General features: G+C 41.0%; 1 long non-coding RNA gene across 1 annotated transcript in view; it reads left to right on the top strand.

The window, feature by feature from the left end:
- Positions 1-16059, top strand: part of LOC138845446 (uncharacterized) — a 48474-nt gene extending 32415 nt beyond the window's left edge. Inside the window, exons 3-4 of the long non-coding RNA XR_011382706.1 lie at positions 8847-8958; positions 12687-16059. This is a non-coding gene — a long non-coding RNA (uncharacterized lncRNA). The remainder of the gene's footprint in view (positions 1-8846; positions 8959-12686) is intronic.
- Positions 16060-16276: the final 217 nt, after the last annotated feature.

Raw genomic sequence — 16276 nt, 5'->3', positions numbered from 1 at the left:
GGGTTCTAGTCCCAGTTGGGGTGCAGGATTCTGTCCCGGTTGCCCCTCTTCCAGGCCAGCCCTCTGCTATGGCCCAGGAGTGCAGTGGAGGATGGCCCAATTGCTTGGGCCCTGCACCCACATGGGAGACCAGAAGCACCTGGCTCCTGGCTTCAGATCAGCATGATGCGCTGGCCATGGCAGCCACTGGAGGGTGAACCAACGGCAAAAAGGAAGACCTTTCTCTCTGTCTCTCTCTCTCTCTCTCTGTCCACTCTGCCTGTCAAAAAAAAAGTCCTCACCTTACAGATAAATACTGAGTTCCAAGTGACTTGAGAAATTTCCAGGACACAGAACTGCAGGGGAGTGGACCATCTTCTCCACTTTGTGGCTCTGACTGATGTCATGGACACAACTAAATATTCTGTGAATTTGCAACAGAATAAGGAAAACTAGTTATGTAATAAACATGTGTTGCCTTACGTATTACCAGACAGAAATTAGTGATCATTGAACTTTAAACAGTGACTGTCACAAGCTCTACCTTCAGGGTGTATCCACTTTGTTACTGAAGAACACACACTCACATTCTGATGTCCCCATGTTTCCATCCTCTAGCATGCAAAACGCTTACATCTTTTCTTGATTTCCTTCTGTCTCTGACCCATTCCTTCACCGTGGGGTATAATACACACACACACACACACACACACACACGTATTAGGGAAAAATTGTTGTTCATTGGTTTTTCAAAAGCTTCTCAGTCCCAGTTTCCCTTCACATTAAAAGGTTGCAGTATAACTCTGCAAGAGTGTGCACTGACACCTCAACACCATCTTAAACAACCTTGGCAAATTTTAACTGCATCTGCCTTTCAACAGTAGAACAGGAATGATATCACATTAACTAAATTCTTCCTCAAGGAGACCCATTTGATACTCAGGAAAAAGGAAAAGTCTAGGGACCAGTCTTGTAGTTTAGCTGGTAAAGCTCCATCTGTAACACTGGCATCCCATATGCGCAATGTTTCATATTCTGGCTGTTTTACTTCCAATCAAGTTCTCTACTAATGGCCCGAAAAAAGCACTGGAAGATCACCCAAATGCTTGGCCCCCTGCACCCACATGGGAGACCCAGATGAAGCTCCTGGCTTCTGGCTTTAGCCTGGCCCAGCCCTGGCTATTGTGCCTTTTGAAGAATGATCCAGCACATGGAAAACCTCTCTCTTGCTCTCTCTGTAACTTTAATTTTAAATAAGTATTTAAAACATTAAAAAAAGACAAGTCTAATAACTTTTTGTCTTGTGTTCCAGTGGAAATGTATGCTTTGTACATAAATGTTGATTAATCTCCTTGCAGATGCAGCTTTACAAATCAGCACATATTAAATAGACCCCCCTCCAACAAAAAGCTCTAGAAACCATCAAAGTAAATTTCAATAGACACTCTTGTTAGTGTTCTCACTTTTTGAATTTAATGTCTTCAGCAACATTTATTCATGCCTCCTGAATGCTCTGAAACATTTATGATAGCCATGAGTTCTCACAGGATGTAATGCAAGAAACTGGTTCTAGGGGCTGGCGCTGTGGTGTAGCCAGTGTGGCCACTGTCTGCACTGCCAGCATCCCATGTGGGTACCAGTTCGAGTCCCAGCTGCTCTACTTCCAATCTACCTCCATCCTGGTGTTACTAGAAAAGAAACAGAAGATGGCCTGAGTGCTTGGGCCCTTGCACCCACATGGGAGACCTGAGTTTCCTGTATCCTGGCTTTGGCCTGGACCATCCCTGGCTGTTATGGCCATTTGGAGAGTGAGCCAGTGGATAGATTCTCTCTCTCTCTCTCTCTCTCTCTGGTTCTATGAACCAAAAAAAAAATTAGATTTTTAAGAAAGAATTTCTTATATATAAAAAACATATAATTCTATTTATATATAAAATTTATATATTTATATATAAATTAAAATAGAAATACAAATATTGATAAAATTATATATTGTTTATACAAAAATATATTAAATATATTTATAAATATATAAAATACATAAAATTCTCTATATAAATATATATATATAGAGAGAGAGAAAGGGAGAGAGAGAGAACAACAATGCGTTTGAGAAAATCCAGGACAAATGTTACTGGGGAGTGGACCATCTTCACCACTTTGTGGTTCTGACTGATGTCTTGGACATAGCTAAATATTCCAGGAATTTTCAAAAGAATAGGAAACCTATTTATGTAATAAATGTGTGTTGTCTTATAGATTATCAGATGGAAATCAGTGATTGCTGAACCTTATATATAGCACACATAGAAATATTTGCATATATACATAGATAAGAGAGAGAGAGAGACAACACACTGGTTTTAAGAGTTATTCATTTGAAAGGCAGAGTTACAGAGGCAGGGAAGAAAGAGAGAGAGAGGGAGGGAGAGAGAGAATCTTCCACCTGCTGCTTCATTCCCCAAATGGCTGCGATGGCCAGAGCTGAGCAGATCTAAATCCAGGAGCCAGGAGCTTCTTCCAGGTCTCCCATGCGAGTGCAGGGGCCCAAAGACTTGGGCTATAATCCACTGCTTTCTCTGGCAGTAGCAGAGAGTTGGATTGGAAGTGGAGCAGCCAGAAATTTAACCAGTGCCCATATGGGATGCCAGCACTGTAGATGGCAGCTTCACCCTCTATACCATAGTGCCAGCCCCACTGATGTTCTGTTACCAATATGCATTCTCTTGGTTGTAACAGAGAAAGGATGAAAATTTCCCAAATCCTTCTGTTCTTATACTGTTTTCCAATACTTTCTTTAATACATTGCTCATTTTGCATTTTCCTGCAAGCATTCAGGAGGCATAAAACCATTATTTCAGTACTTTGCTTAGGAATCTCCTGAGTGGTGGCTGGTCTTGTGGCATGATGGGCCAGCATCTTACATCAGAGCACTAAATCATATCCTGGCTGCTTTGCCTCTGATCCAGCTCCCTGCTAATATGCTCAGAAAAACATAAAATATGACTTAAATACTTGGGCCCCTGCTAATATTGTAGAACATTAAAATTGAGATCCAGGCTTATGCCTTTGGTTTGGTCTAGCCCTGTTCATTGCAGCCACTTGGGGAATGAACCAGCAGATGGAACATCTTTGCTTTCTGCTTTCCTGTCTGTCACTCTGTCTTTCAAATAAACAAATGTTTAATAAAAATATGCCTCCTCTGATAATCATATAATCTTAAAGCATTAGATTATAAGTATTTAACTGAGTGGTAGTCATCTCCAGATGTTAACCCAGCCAGGTGGTTCCATGATCTTCTACCATCAGTGAAGCAATAAAATGTTCTTACACTTGTCTTTTCCGGTGTGCGCCTCTGAATTGTCAAATTTGTTTCTTTGAGAATTCAACAGTTTGTTGTACAGTGTTGGTCAGGCAGAAATTCTGCTCATTGTCAGTAGTAGAAAACCTCTAGCCCATCAAATGAAATCTCTGGGTCAGTTAGTGTTTTTCATTTCCTCGCTAGACAGTAACAATGCCCTGCCATAGCATGAAGTTACAGCAGATTGACCTTCTTCTCTTGAACTCCTTTAAACATTATACAAAAATCTAAGTAGAGGAAAGATAGGCTGGTAACTAGCAAGCTCTTGGATCAGAAAATTCCATCATCAACTGTGCTGAAGACACCCACTCCCCAAACCCCACACCTGTATACAGTTGCCAAGATTGTGCTGAATAGAAGCATCCAACATGGTTGCAGTCTTAGCACACTCACTCTTCCTTAGGCACTTGAGCATCATTTACCATAATATACCAGATGCCATGACACTTAGGACTTTCAACATGTGCTCCAGTCACTGGCATCAGATACAATGACACATTTAAGAGTTCCCTAAAAACATGGAATTGGGCAGCACTCAAGCCCCACCCTAAATGCACTCAATTGGAATATTCAATGAGAGCTGACCCCAGACACAACCCCGTATCCTATAAATGATAATACCAAATCTTTTAAATTGCAATAGTCATTTTCTCCTGAGGTTGCCTACATTCCCATGTGAATGTGTACTATCCCTTTAAATAAATTTTGCCTTTTTTATCCTTTTATCTACTTCCTTGAATTCTTTTTATCTAGAGACAAGAATATGGAGTAAAGCATAACCTAGTTTCCCCACCCCCACAACAAAGGCACTAGTACAAAAATTTCTATACTATCTTATAATAATGTAGATTTAAATCCATTTTAATATAGTCTTCTTTGGTTTCATTATTCTCCCTCACTTCAAGGTAACACTCAGTTTTATTTAAATTCTGTGAACTTCCCTTCCCCATTCACAAACTCCTTTTTGCCTTCTGTCGCTCCCCATCTTCGCGGAGGAACGACACAGGACCCTGCGTTGTTCTTTCGTCTGCTCGGCCCTCCCCGGGTTTGCTGCTGGTTCTTCCCGGGTTGGCTACCGACCCTTCCACCTCCGTGGAAGGGCAGTTCCCCCTGCCACATTCCCCACTTCCGCGGGGGAGCGGCACACCGCCGGCCGGCTCTCTCGGGGGCTGCACAGGTGTTCCTTCAGATGTTCCCCTTAGATGTTCCTCGTGCATGCCATCTCTCTCCTCCTTTATAGTCCTCCTCCACCAATCCTAACTCGGCTGCCCACACGCCGAGTACGCTGCTCTCCTCCAATCAGGAGCAGGATCAGCTCCTGGAGGTCATCACTCAAGTTGGCAAGAGGCAGCTGCGTAGAAGCTGTTTTCTTCTCTCCCAGCGCCATATTGTGGGAGAGCAGATGCATAGAATAAGTCTTAATTCCAGTAACTCAGTCCAGTCCGGGTTGCTCCCCACACCTTCTCATTAGATTTATAATTAGTTCGTATCTCAGCATGTACCCACTCAGGATGGAACACTTCATCAAGGTGGCATGACACTTTCTAGGTAACTTGCCTACAATTGAGATGATGGACGATCTGAATATAGTTGTTGCTTTTCTATTTTCCACCCTGAGTACAGTCTTGAAACTACTTTTGTCCACCTCCACTGCTGTTTATTGGCCATAGGCATGTGCCCTGGGCATATTTCAAGTGTTCATCATGAGATGCACACATGGAATGCAAGAATAAGATTACAGGAAAAAAAGATGCTACTCATTTATACAGTTACATGTTTAGACAAATTTACTTTCTTGAAAAGTAACCCCAAAAAAGATAAAAAGTGTTGACTTCAAGGTCAAAGCATTTTTAGAAACAAAATAATTTAATATTGATAAAATCTTGAATCTATTAAGATGATTTAAGAATTATAAGTGATTTTGTGCCTCCCAACTTGACCTCACCAAATATACAATTAAAGTTGAGCAATATAATGAAGCAGACAAATCATAGAGACTCAGTAACATCTCTTATTTATCCAGTCTGAAGTCATATTACTGATCCCATCATGGAGTTTGTTTCCAGCAAAGGAACCTTCTACTGGCTGAGGTAACCCCTCTGCTGCCTACAGGGTCTTTCAGGCAGTCAGTCCCAAGCTCCAAAGGGTACCATCATTTGAGGGAGAGACATGTGCATTTTGGGTACAGCCATGGCCATGTTCACAGAAATAATGGTCACTGCATAGCTTTCTGGGACTCAGTTCCTGTAGCTGAAAACTTCAGAAATAAGATGGGGATGCATGGAGTGACTGTGGTTGATATCACACACTGTGCAGGGTGATGGGTTGTGCATCTCAGTGTATGTTTGGCCTGTCTAGTTTGTGAGTCTGGTGTGTGTTGTGATGCCTAAGGAGCACAGCTGGTTCAGGGAGCCCTGTGGATATGAACTCACTTATTTGTTATTTTCTTTGATGTGTATAGCTGCTCATGGAGCTGGACTAGCGTTCTGCATTCCTTGTCTCTATCGTCAACCACGCATGCAACTTATGTCTGGACCCCTTGTGATATCCCTGGGTCTTTAGACAAGATAGGTGATCTGTTTGGTGTTAAAATCACTAGAGAGTAAGCAACAGTCATTTGTCTTGTAAATATCAAATATCCTTCCAGAACCCATGAGATCCAAATAGACTCATGATCTGCTTATAACTCCAGCATGGTCTGCATCCAACAAGCTAAGCTATCAAATCTGTAGACAAATACAAGTGGGTAGTGATGTCTGGCCTATCCCTCTTATGGGTTTAGGGAACACAGCAAAAAGTAGGGAGAGTGTAGCTGTTTTTGCAGAGTAAAGAGTTCAGGGAGGAGGCAGAAATAAGTAAAGTGTAATGGAATCTACTAGAGAACCTGGAGTACTTGCTGTGTTTCTGCAGGGGCTGTGCCAGGCTGAAGTGTTGCCAGAAACTCCACCCAACTGTCCCATTTTAGTCTTAGGGAACCAAGCACTTGAGCCACCATCTTCTATCTCCTTGGGTGGGCATCCACAGGAAGCTGTATTGGAAAAAGAAGCAAAACTTGATTCTGGGCATTCCAGCATGAGGTTTGAGTGTCTCAAACAATGGCTTAACACAATACACCACAAGGTGTGCCCCTGTAGTATACACATTCTAAAAAGTAAAATGAAAAATACTACAAATAATTTTAATATCTTTTAATCAAATATAAGAAAAATATGGTCTATACAACATGTGAAACAAATTACATTTCAAGTGTCCAATAGCTCTATGTGATGTATATTTATCATACTGCAAAGCACAGGTCTAGGGCGTATAGCGAAACATAGCATTACTGGATCACAACATATTTGTATTTGTGGTTGATTGTTAGTAGACACAGCCAAATGATTTTTTTTTATTTTGACAGGCAGAGTGGACAGTGAGAGAGAGAGAGACAGAGAGAAAGGTCTTCCTTTTGCCGTTTGTTCACCCTCCAATGGCCACCGAGACCAGCGCGCTGCAGCCGGCACATCATGCTGATCTGAAGCCAGGAGCCCGGTGCTTCTCCTGGTCTCCCATGGGGTGCAGGGCCCAAGGACTTGGGCCATCCTCCACTGCACTCCCTGGCCATAGCAGAGAGCTGGCTTGGAAGAGGGGCAAGCAGGACAGAATCTGGCGCCCCGACCAGGACTAGAACCTGGTGTGCCAGCGCCGCTAGGTGGAGGATTAGCCTTTGAGGCATGGCACCGGCCAGCCAAATGATTTTTACAAAGTTTTTAAACATAAAGAGTATGTGGCTATCAGAAATGAATGAGTTTCTGGTACTCTCATTCTACAAAAATTTGTACATGTCAGTCCTTTTCAAGGTCAAACTTACTGAGGTATGAGTGAAATCACCAATATCACATGTTCTTTCAAAGATAATGGTTTTTGCAAAGCTGGCTTTGGTGGAAGCTTTGAAAACAGCAAGTGCCACATAATCATCAGCATGTGACCAGAAATGGAGGCAGCACCTGGGAAAGGTTGAGCAGCTCTGCAGTACACACCAGCAGGGCATCTTGATCCTGGCACATCAGGACCCTGCAAAGAACAAAGCACTCTACTGAGCTTTTATGAGATCACAAAAATCAGGAGAACATATAAAACTATGTACAGCACCATCCATCTACACAGAAAATATAGAAACACGTGAAAACAGGAATAGGAGAATTCTGCAAGAAAAATTACATTTCTCTTGTCAATCTCTTAGGAAATCATGGCAAATGGAAGAGAGAGGTGGAATCTAAAGGCATTCAAAAGTTACTCCTTGGGGCCAGCACTGTGGCATAGTGGGTAAGGCCACCACCTGCACTGCCAGTATCCCATACTGGCAGTTCCAGTCCCAGCTGCTCCACTTCTGATCCAGCTCTCTGCTGTGGCCTGGGAAAGCAGTGGAAGATGGCCCAAGTCCTTGGGCCCCTGCACCCATGTGGGAGACCTGGAAGAAACTCCTGGCCCCTGGCTTTAGATCAGCGCAGCTCCAGCTGTTCCAGCCAATTTGAGAATGAACTAGTGAATGGAAGGCCTTTCTCTCTCTGTGTGTAACTCTGACTTTCAAATAAATAAATAAGTCTTTTTAAAAAAGAATTAATCATTGATTAACTCAATTGATTATTCTTTGATGAACTCCATTGATTTTAAATTTAAGAATGGTACTTGAAACTGTAAGTTAAACTGACACATAATAGAAAACTTCATCATATATTAAATGACATCCAAAATATTTACCCAGAAGCAGAAAGTAGAATAATTGAGTGTTCTAATCCTAGAATTTTTTAAAGATCTTTTTATTTATTTGCAAGTCAGAGATACATAGAGAAGGAGAGGCAGAGAGATAGGGAGAGGTCTTCTGTCTGCTGGTTTCACTGCCCACTTGGCCAAACAGCTGGAGCTGTGCCGATTCAAAGACAGGAGCCAGGGGCTTCCTCCACTTCTTCCTATGTGGGTGCATGGGAAGGACTTGAGCCAGCTTACACTGCTTCCTCAGGCCATAGCAGAGAGCTGGACCAGAAATGGGGCAGCTGAGACTTGAACTGGCACCCAAATGGGATGCTGGCACTACAGGCAGGGGCTTTACCTGCTATGCCATAGCTCCAGCCCCCTGATCCCTAGACTTATTAGATTAATATCCCTTTGAATATATTAACTAATATATTTAACTTATCTGGACATGTGCTTAATATTTTTATAAATGAAAATATTTATTGGAAATAATGTTCACTTATTTGACTCTTACCATTGGAATAAAAGTAAACCCAAACTTTTTATATAATAGACCATTATGTTACTATGATTTTCTATATTACAAGATAATCTAAAAGGAAGTAAGTAGTTTTTGAAACCATCATAATGTTTTGGAGAAGTCATAATGATTAAAGAGTATAACAATGTGCTTTCTATGTCATTATATCTCAATGTTTAAATGGTTAAAATTGTTTAAAAGTATTGAAGATTCCTTCCTTCTGACAATTTCATTTCACTTCTTTTCCCTTAGCATGTATCAAGACCATTAATATAATATACAGTTAAATTTTTCAGTTTTATGTACTACAAACTCTGCAGCTAAATTTTCCCTTGAAGAAGAAAAATATTTATTGCTTAAACAGGTAAGTATTTTTCATAAAATTCATCTTTTCTGATTTTAATTTTTTATTATAAACACTTTTATTTAGTAAATATAATTTTCCAAAGTACAGTTTATGGATTACAATGGCTTCCCCCCCCCATAACTTCTCTCCCACCCGCAACCCTCCCATCTCCCACTCCCTCTCCCATTCTGATTTTAATTTTATGTAAGTAATTATTACTGCTCTTTAAACAAACAGGCAACTCCTTTAATTTTTTAAGCTTTATATGTACCTACAATGTTTTATCCAGTCTTATTTTTAAAGTTTAGCTATTTAAGAGAGCACTTTCCTTCACTGGTTCACTTCCCCAGATGCCTGCAATAACCCAGGCTGAGCAAAATCCAGGAGCCAGAAACTCAATTCAGGTCTCACATGTGTGGCAAGGATTCAATTATTTGAGTCATTATTTGTTGCTTCTCAAGGTCTTCCTTATCAGGAAGCTGGAGGTGAGTATTGAACCCACGCACTCAGATATGGGATGATATAGGATACAGGCATCTTACCTGCTAGGCCAAACATCATTCCATGTCATATATTGATAGTTCTCAAAAGCTTAGTTTTAATGACTATGTGATATAGCATTAAAAATATATACTATAATAGTTTATTTTTAAAAGCTTAACATTACATTGTTAAAAGATTTATTTATTTATTTATTTGAAAGTCAGAGCTACACAGAGGAGAGGCAGAGAGAGAGAGAGAGAGAGAGGTCTTCCATCTGGCAGTTCACTCCCCAATTGGCTGTACGGATCCAAAGCCAGGAGCCAGGAGCTTCCTCTGGGCCTTCCCATGTGGGAGCAGTGGCCCAAGGACTTGGGTCACCTTCTACTGCTCTCCCAGACCACAGCAGAGAGCTGGATTGGAAGTGGAGCAGCCAGGTCTTGAACCGGTGCCCATATGGGATGCCGGCACTGCAGGTGGCAGCTTTACCTGCTATGCCACAGTGCCAGCCCCAATATAATAGTTTAAATCTACCCAGATGAAATATATTAGCCTCTTCAGTTGTGTTTACTTTTTTGTCATTAGACGGTCATTTCACAAACTTTTATTATCTGTGTGACTCTACTAGGTACCGGACATCATCCTAGGCACAGCTCCTGGAGTTGTATTGTCACAAATTTCCATGTGTGCAGTTTTTACCATTATTGAAGCTCCTTCCTTCAGCGTCATAATTGTTGAGTCAAAAATTGTGAGAATAAAAAGTTCCTTTCCAGGGCTTAGCGCTGTGGAGCAACAGGTTAAGCTGCCACCAGCAATGCTGGCATCCCATATGGGAGTACTGGTTCATGTCCAGCTGCACTGTTTCTGATCCAGGTCCCTGATGATGCACCTGGAAAAGTAGCAGAGAGTGGCCCAAGTGCCTGGGCCTCTATTACCCCTGTGGGCAACCCAGATAGAGTTCCAGGCTACTGGCTTTGGCTTGTCCCAGCCCTGACCATTGTAGGCCTCTGGGGAATGAACAGGTGGTTAGAAGACTGCTTTATGTCTCTGTATTTTCCTCTTTCTCACTCTGCCTTTCCACAAAAAATTTTTTAAAAATTATTGATGAATACTATTAAAATTCACTGAATAATAAAGATATTTGAAACTCTTGAGGTTGATGCTACCACATTATATCACTTACTACACCCTCATATTTTGAAAACATTTTAGCTAGCTTGTCATCACTCTCTTAACTCCCCATTTTGTCTAATTCCTGATTTAAAAAAAAATGTATTTAAGAAGCTGGCACTGTGGTGTAGTATGCTAAGCCTCCACCTGCAGCACCAGCATCCCATATGGGTCCTGTCTACTCCTCTTCTAATCCAGTTTTATCTATGGCCTGGCAAAGCAGTGGAAGATGGCCCAAGTGCTCATGCCCCTGCACCTTTGTGGGAAACCTGGAAGAAGCTCCTTGCTCCTGGCTTCAGATTGTCCCAGCTCTGGACATTATGACTATTTGTGGAATGAATCAGCAGAAGGAAGACCTTTCTCTCGATTTCTCCCTCTATCTGTGTGTAACTCTACCTCTCAAATAAATAAATAAAATATTCCTTAAAAAACAATATTTCAAAAATATATTTGAAAGTGGAGATAGAGACAGAGGTCTTCCATTCACTAATTCACTTCTTAAATAGCCATAACAGTAAAGGCTGGGCCAGGCTGAAGCTAGGAGCATAGAGCTCTGCCTGGATCTCCCATATGGGAAGCAGGAATCAAAGTAGTGGAGTCAATACTTGCTGACTTTCAGGGCACATGTTAGCAGCGGCTGGAATCAGATTCAGAGTCAAGACTTGAACCCATATTTTCTGATATGGGATGCAGGCATCCCAAGAGGTGACATCTTAACTGCTGCAGCAAACATTCGTGACTCTCCATGATTCTTAGTGGATCAATATGTAAAACTTTATAACATACTTTTAATTAGTAGAGATTTTTGTGTACCTTTTCCTATTAGGCTTCTCAGTATCAAAGGGTAAAATTCATTTTGCCCTTATTTCACAGAAGCACCATTTATCCATATAGCATATTTAATTAGTAAGTGTACTAGGCATAACTTTAGTTAACAAATGCCACACAAACATTAACTTTGCAGGATACTGCTGCCCACAGCGATTATTAATATAGGACAGTATTTCAGATACTATTTCACTAATATACTATATGGAACCAATAACTTTCCCCCATACTTCTTCACTGTGTATTTTGTGATCTTTTCTCCCATGCACAGATCATAGGACCCTAGCATTAGAGTGTTTGGTAGATAATTTAGAGACCTTTCTGTTGGAAATCTGAATCTTCCAATATATTTTACCTCATCATGAAATTTGTGCCATAGTTGCCTGTGCTGAACTCCAAATACATCACTGAGGGAGAGGTAGTGGCCAGAATTATGTAACACACACTATGTGAATCCCTAACATGGAGAACACAAGCCAATTTATGTCATTCTCCTCAGAGAGTCCGAAGGCCACTTAAGGTTGGGGGGATCTGAGGCTAGAGACTTCTGTGAAGAAGGAGGGAACAAAGTTAGTACATCAAGTCAAGAACAAATCTGAAAAAAATTAAAGCAATTTCTTGGATTTGGATTCACATGTGTCCGATTTTCATAAGTTTGGGATTAAAGGAAGCTAGTGAATAAGTACGAAGTGTAATTAACATGTAACCTATAGTTTTATTTTCTCAGATATAAGATGGGGATATGAATGCATTCTTTATAAATAGCAATTGCCAAAGGTTTCAGAATTTTGACCAGGTGAGAGGCGAGTAGATGCTTCCCCCAGATTATCAGAGTACTCTGCATGTGCATATGGGTTGGTCTGGGGGTCCTCTTGAGGCTAAAATTTGGGGAATCATGCCGTGTGCACCTGGCAATTGTAGATAAGATTGGACTCCAGGCAATCTTACTTCTTTCTCAGTCTGCATGCTCAGTGCTTAGGCAGCTGGCTTCTTGGCTGTGAATGCTTAGAGGCTAGAGACTCATTTTTTTCTCCTACAATGACTTCTGTCACCAGCAATCAGACAAGCTTCTTCTCTAGTTGGGATATTCTAATACATGCAAGAGATGCTAAGGATCTGAGTTCTTGATAAGTTTCCTCCAGGCTGTCTGATGCTTATTGAGTGATAGATGGATCCTGAATTAATTTCCAACACTTATTCATTCTTAGCTCTGTTAAAGCAGTTTTGAACAGAGATCATAGCATCTGTCTTTTTCTCTGCTATGTCAGATTTGATGTTGGGAGGAAACCTAATTAAATAATGAAGTTGGAGATTCAAGCTGGCCATATGGAGAAGTACAGTGTTTGCCCACTCCTCTACTGAGATACTCCACAGCAGCTATGTCTACAGATGAGTACTTCCAGAAGAGCACCAAAAGCAAGAAGACACAAGCAGAATTTTGATAACAGGCATAGCATGTTGGAGAGGGGAGAAGGAGGAACAAGTTCAAACATGTTAGTGTGGATCTGCACAGACTATTGCCCAGGAGATAGTATGTGAAGAGGTATCCAGCAGCTACACATCAGCAGCTCAATGAAAAGTGGTCTCTGGAAACTTTAGGTCTCCTGGATTTCAGAGGGGGAACCCACATGTTTCCCTCCCCCACTTCCCACTCCTCAGAACATGGACTGTGGTGGGGATATGCTATCTTGAGAGGAGGAACCACTCACAAGCTTTGCCTCTCTGTCTTATTTCCAGGACTCCCAAAGTCCTACATTCTAATGGGAAACACAGCTCAGCAGGTCCAATTGGACATAGCAGGGCAGTTGCAGTCCTGGATCTCAGACCCATTTAGCACTCTCCTGCAGCAAACAGGCTCAGATCAGCTGGAAAATGCCCTGGGATATCTCCCCTGAACACTTGGAAAATTACAGGTTTAATCTGGGCTCCTGTGCACTTGCCCAGTCTGACTGCACACTGGGAGCAAATCTCACAGTGGGGATGAAGGGCACATTGCAGAGAGAGACAGTGCTGTGGAATGTGAACACATCGGGATTGGTGAAGTACGATGGCCTCAAGAGCTCATTCTGAGCTGTGCATTGACTAGTTCACCTTGGCCCATGGAAAACATGGGACTTCAAGTACACCAGAGAGAGCCAACATCCCCTCACTCCACTGACTGTAGCCAAAGAGGCTGTCCACTACTTAGATGTCACTCTGGACTCTTCTCCCAGTCACAGTGACCCTGAGCTCTGGGCTCCAGCTCCTCCCACAGAACCTGGAAGTTTCATACTATTGCTCACTGGATGCTTGGCCTGAGGTAGCTGTATCCAATCCAAACCAGTAAGCAGCACACAGGGTGTGTCCCCAGAAAGCTGGTTTGCTGGTTCAGAAAGAAAACTACATTCAATAAACCAAATTTTAAAAAACACTATGGAAAGTCTTAACAACAAACCAGATGAGCCAGAAGAAAGAGTAACTGGTCTGCAAAACAAGTCTTTGGAAATATTTCAGTTAGATTAAAAAGCAAAGCTAGTAAAGATCAGAGAAAATGGAAAAAGTGTTCATGATCTATGGGATACTATCAAAAGATGAAATACATTAGGCTTAGAAATTTGTGAAAAAATGGAAAAATGGGAGAGTTTTTAAATCCTATTTGATAAAATAATATTGGAAAATTCCCCTAATTTGGAGAAAGTATGGACACCTAAATACAGGAGGCACCTTCAATCCCAAATAGGCATGATCAAAAAGATCCTCACTATAGTCAAACTTTCAAAAGTAAAACATACAGAGATTATCCTAAAATTTTCAAGAGATAAATGGCTGGTCATTTTTAAAACATACCCATATGGTTAGTGTGGTTTTTTTTTTTGAAGATTTATTTTATTTATTTGAGAGACATAGTTACAGAGAAAGGTAGAGACAGAGAAGTCTTCCATCTGTTGGTTTACTCCCCAGATGGCCGCAACAGCCAGAGCTCCGCCAATCCAAAGCTAGGAGCCAGAAGCTTCCTCCAGGTCTGCCATGAGGGTGCAGGGGCCCAAGGATTTGGGCCATCCTCCACTGCTTTCTAGGCCACAGCAGAGAGCTGAATAGGAAGAGGGGCAACTGGGACTAGAATTGGCACCCATATTGGATACCAAAGCTTTAGGCCAGGGCTTTTACCCACTGGGCCACACCACCGGCCCTTAACATGTTTTTTAACAGAAACATTGCAGTCCAGGAGAGAACAAATAGATACAGTCCAAATTCTAATAGAAAAAAATCAGCCAATCCAGAATACTTACACAGGGATGATCTCATAGATAGATGAAGGTGAAATAAGATCTACCCAGGTTAGATGTGTAGATCAATGGAACATAATAGAAACTCCAGAAATTGATCCATGCATCTACAATCAACTTATTTTTGATAAAGGAGGTAAAGTCAAATCCTGAAACAAGGACAGTCTCTTAAAAAATGGTGCTGGGGAAACTGGGTCTCCACATGCAGGTATGAAATGAGATCCCTATCTTACACCTTACACAAAAATCCACTCAAAATGGAACAAAGACATAAATCTACAAACTGATACCATCAAATTATTAGAGAACATTGGAAAACACTGTAAGACATTGGCATAGGCAAAGACTTCTTGGAAAAGACCCCAGAAGCACAGGCAATCAAAATTGACAAATGGAAGTACATCTAGCTGAGAAGCTACTGTACTACCAAAAACACTCGGCAAAGTGAAGAGGCAACCAACAGAATGGGAGAAAATATTTGCAAACTATGAAACTGATAAAGGATTAATATCCAGAGTCTATAAAGAGCTCAGGAAACTCAACAACAAAACAAACAACCCAGTCAAGAAATGGACAGAGGAGTTGAAAAGGTGTTTTTCAAGAAAGGAGATTCAAATGGCCAACAGATGCATGAAAAAATGCTCAGGATAACTAGCCATCAGGGAAATTCAAATCAAAACCACAATGATGTTTCACCTCATCACTGTTAGAATCATTCTTGTAAGAAATCAACAGACAACATGCTGGCAAGAATGTGGGGGGGAAAAGCCACCCTAATCCATTGCTGGTGGGAATGTACACTTACACAGTCACTGTAGCATGGAGATAACTCAGAAATCTGACTAGAAACCTACCACATGGCCCAGTCATCCTATTCCTGGGAATTTACCCAAATGAAAAGAAATCAGCATATGGAAGAATTATATGTACCTTTGTGCTTATTGCAATTCAATTCACAATAGCTAAGATATGGAATCAACCCAGATATCCATCAACTGAAGACTGGATAAAGAAATTGTGGTGTATAATACACATTATGGACTACTACACCATAAAAATTGAAATCCTATTGTTTACAACAGGATGGTCACAACTGGACACATATTTAGTGAAATAAGTCAGTCTGAAAAAGACAAATACCATATGTTTTTGCTTATTTGTGATAACTAATAGAGTACCTAAAAGATAACCTATAGGATTAAAATTGACATTTTGAGATTTGATGATTTTTTTATAGCCCTTGTCTCTATTGCTGAGGAACAGTGTTTTCTTTTCACAATATTTATTGAATCCTTTACTTAGTCTAGGGTTAATCTTATGAGTATAAAGTTAACTGAAATAGATATTCATAAAAAATAAGAATGGGGATAGGAGAGGGAAGAGGAAGAAGGGTGGGAGGGAGGGTAGGGTAGAAAGTATCACTTTTTCCTGCAATGAGTGGAGCATTCCCTGCAATGAACTGTAAAACATGATCATAAAACAAGTTCTAACAAAATTTTAAAAAGTGGAACTATATCATGTAACTTTTATGACCACAGTGGAATGCAGATGGAGATAAAAATCAAAGACATTCTAGAAAATATACAACACAT

The sequence above is a fragment of the Oryctolagus cuniculus genome, chromosome 15 (assembly GCF_964237555.1).
Source record: "Oryctolagus cuniculus chromosome 15, mOryCun1.1, whole genome shotgun sequence".
Classification (NCBI taxonomy): domain Eukaryota; kingdom Metazoa; phylum Chordata; class Mammalia; order Lagomorpha; family Leporidae; genus Oryctolagus; species Oryctolagus cuniculus.
This window is presented reverse-complemented; position numbering and strand designations above follow the sequence as displayed.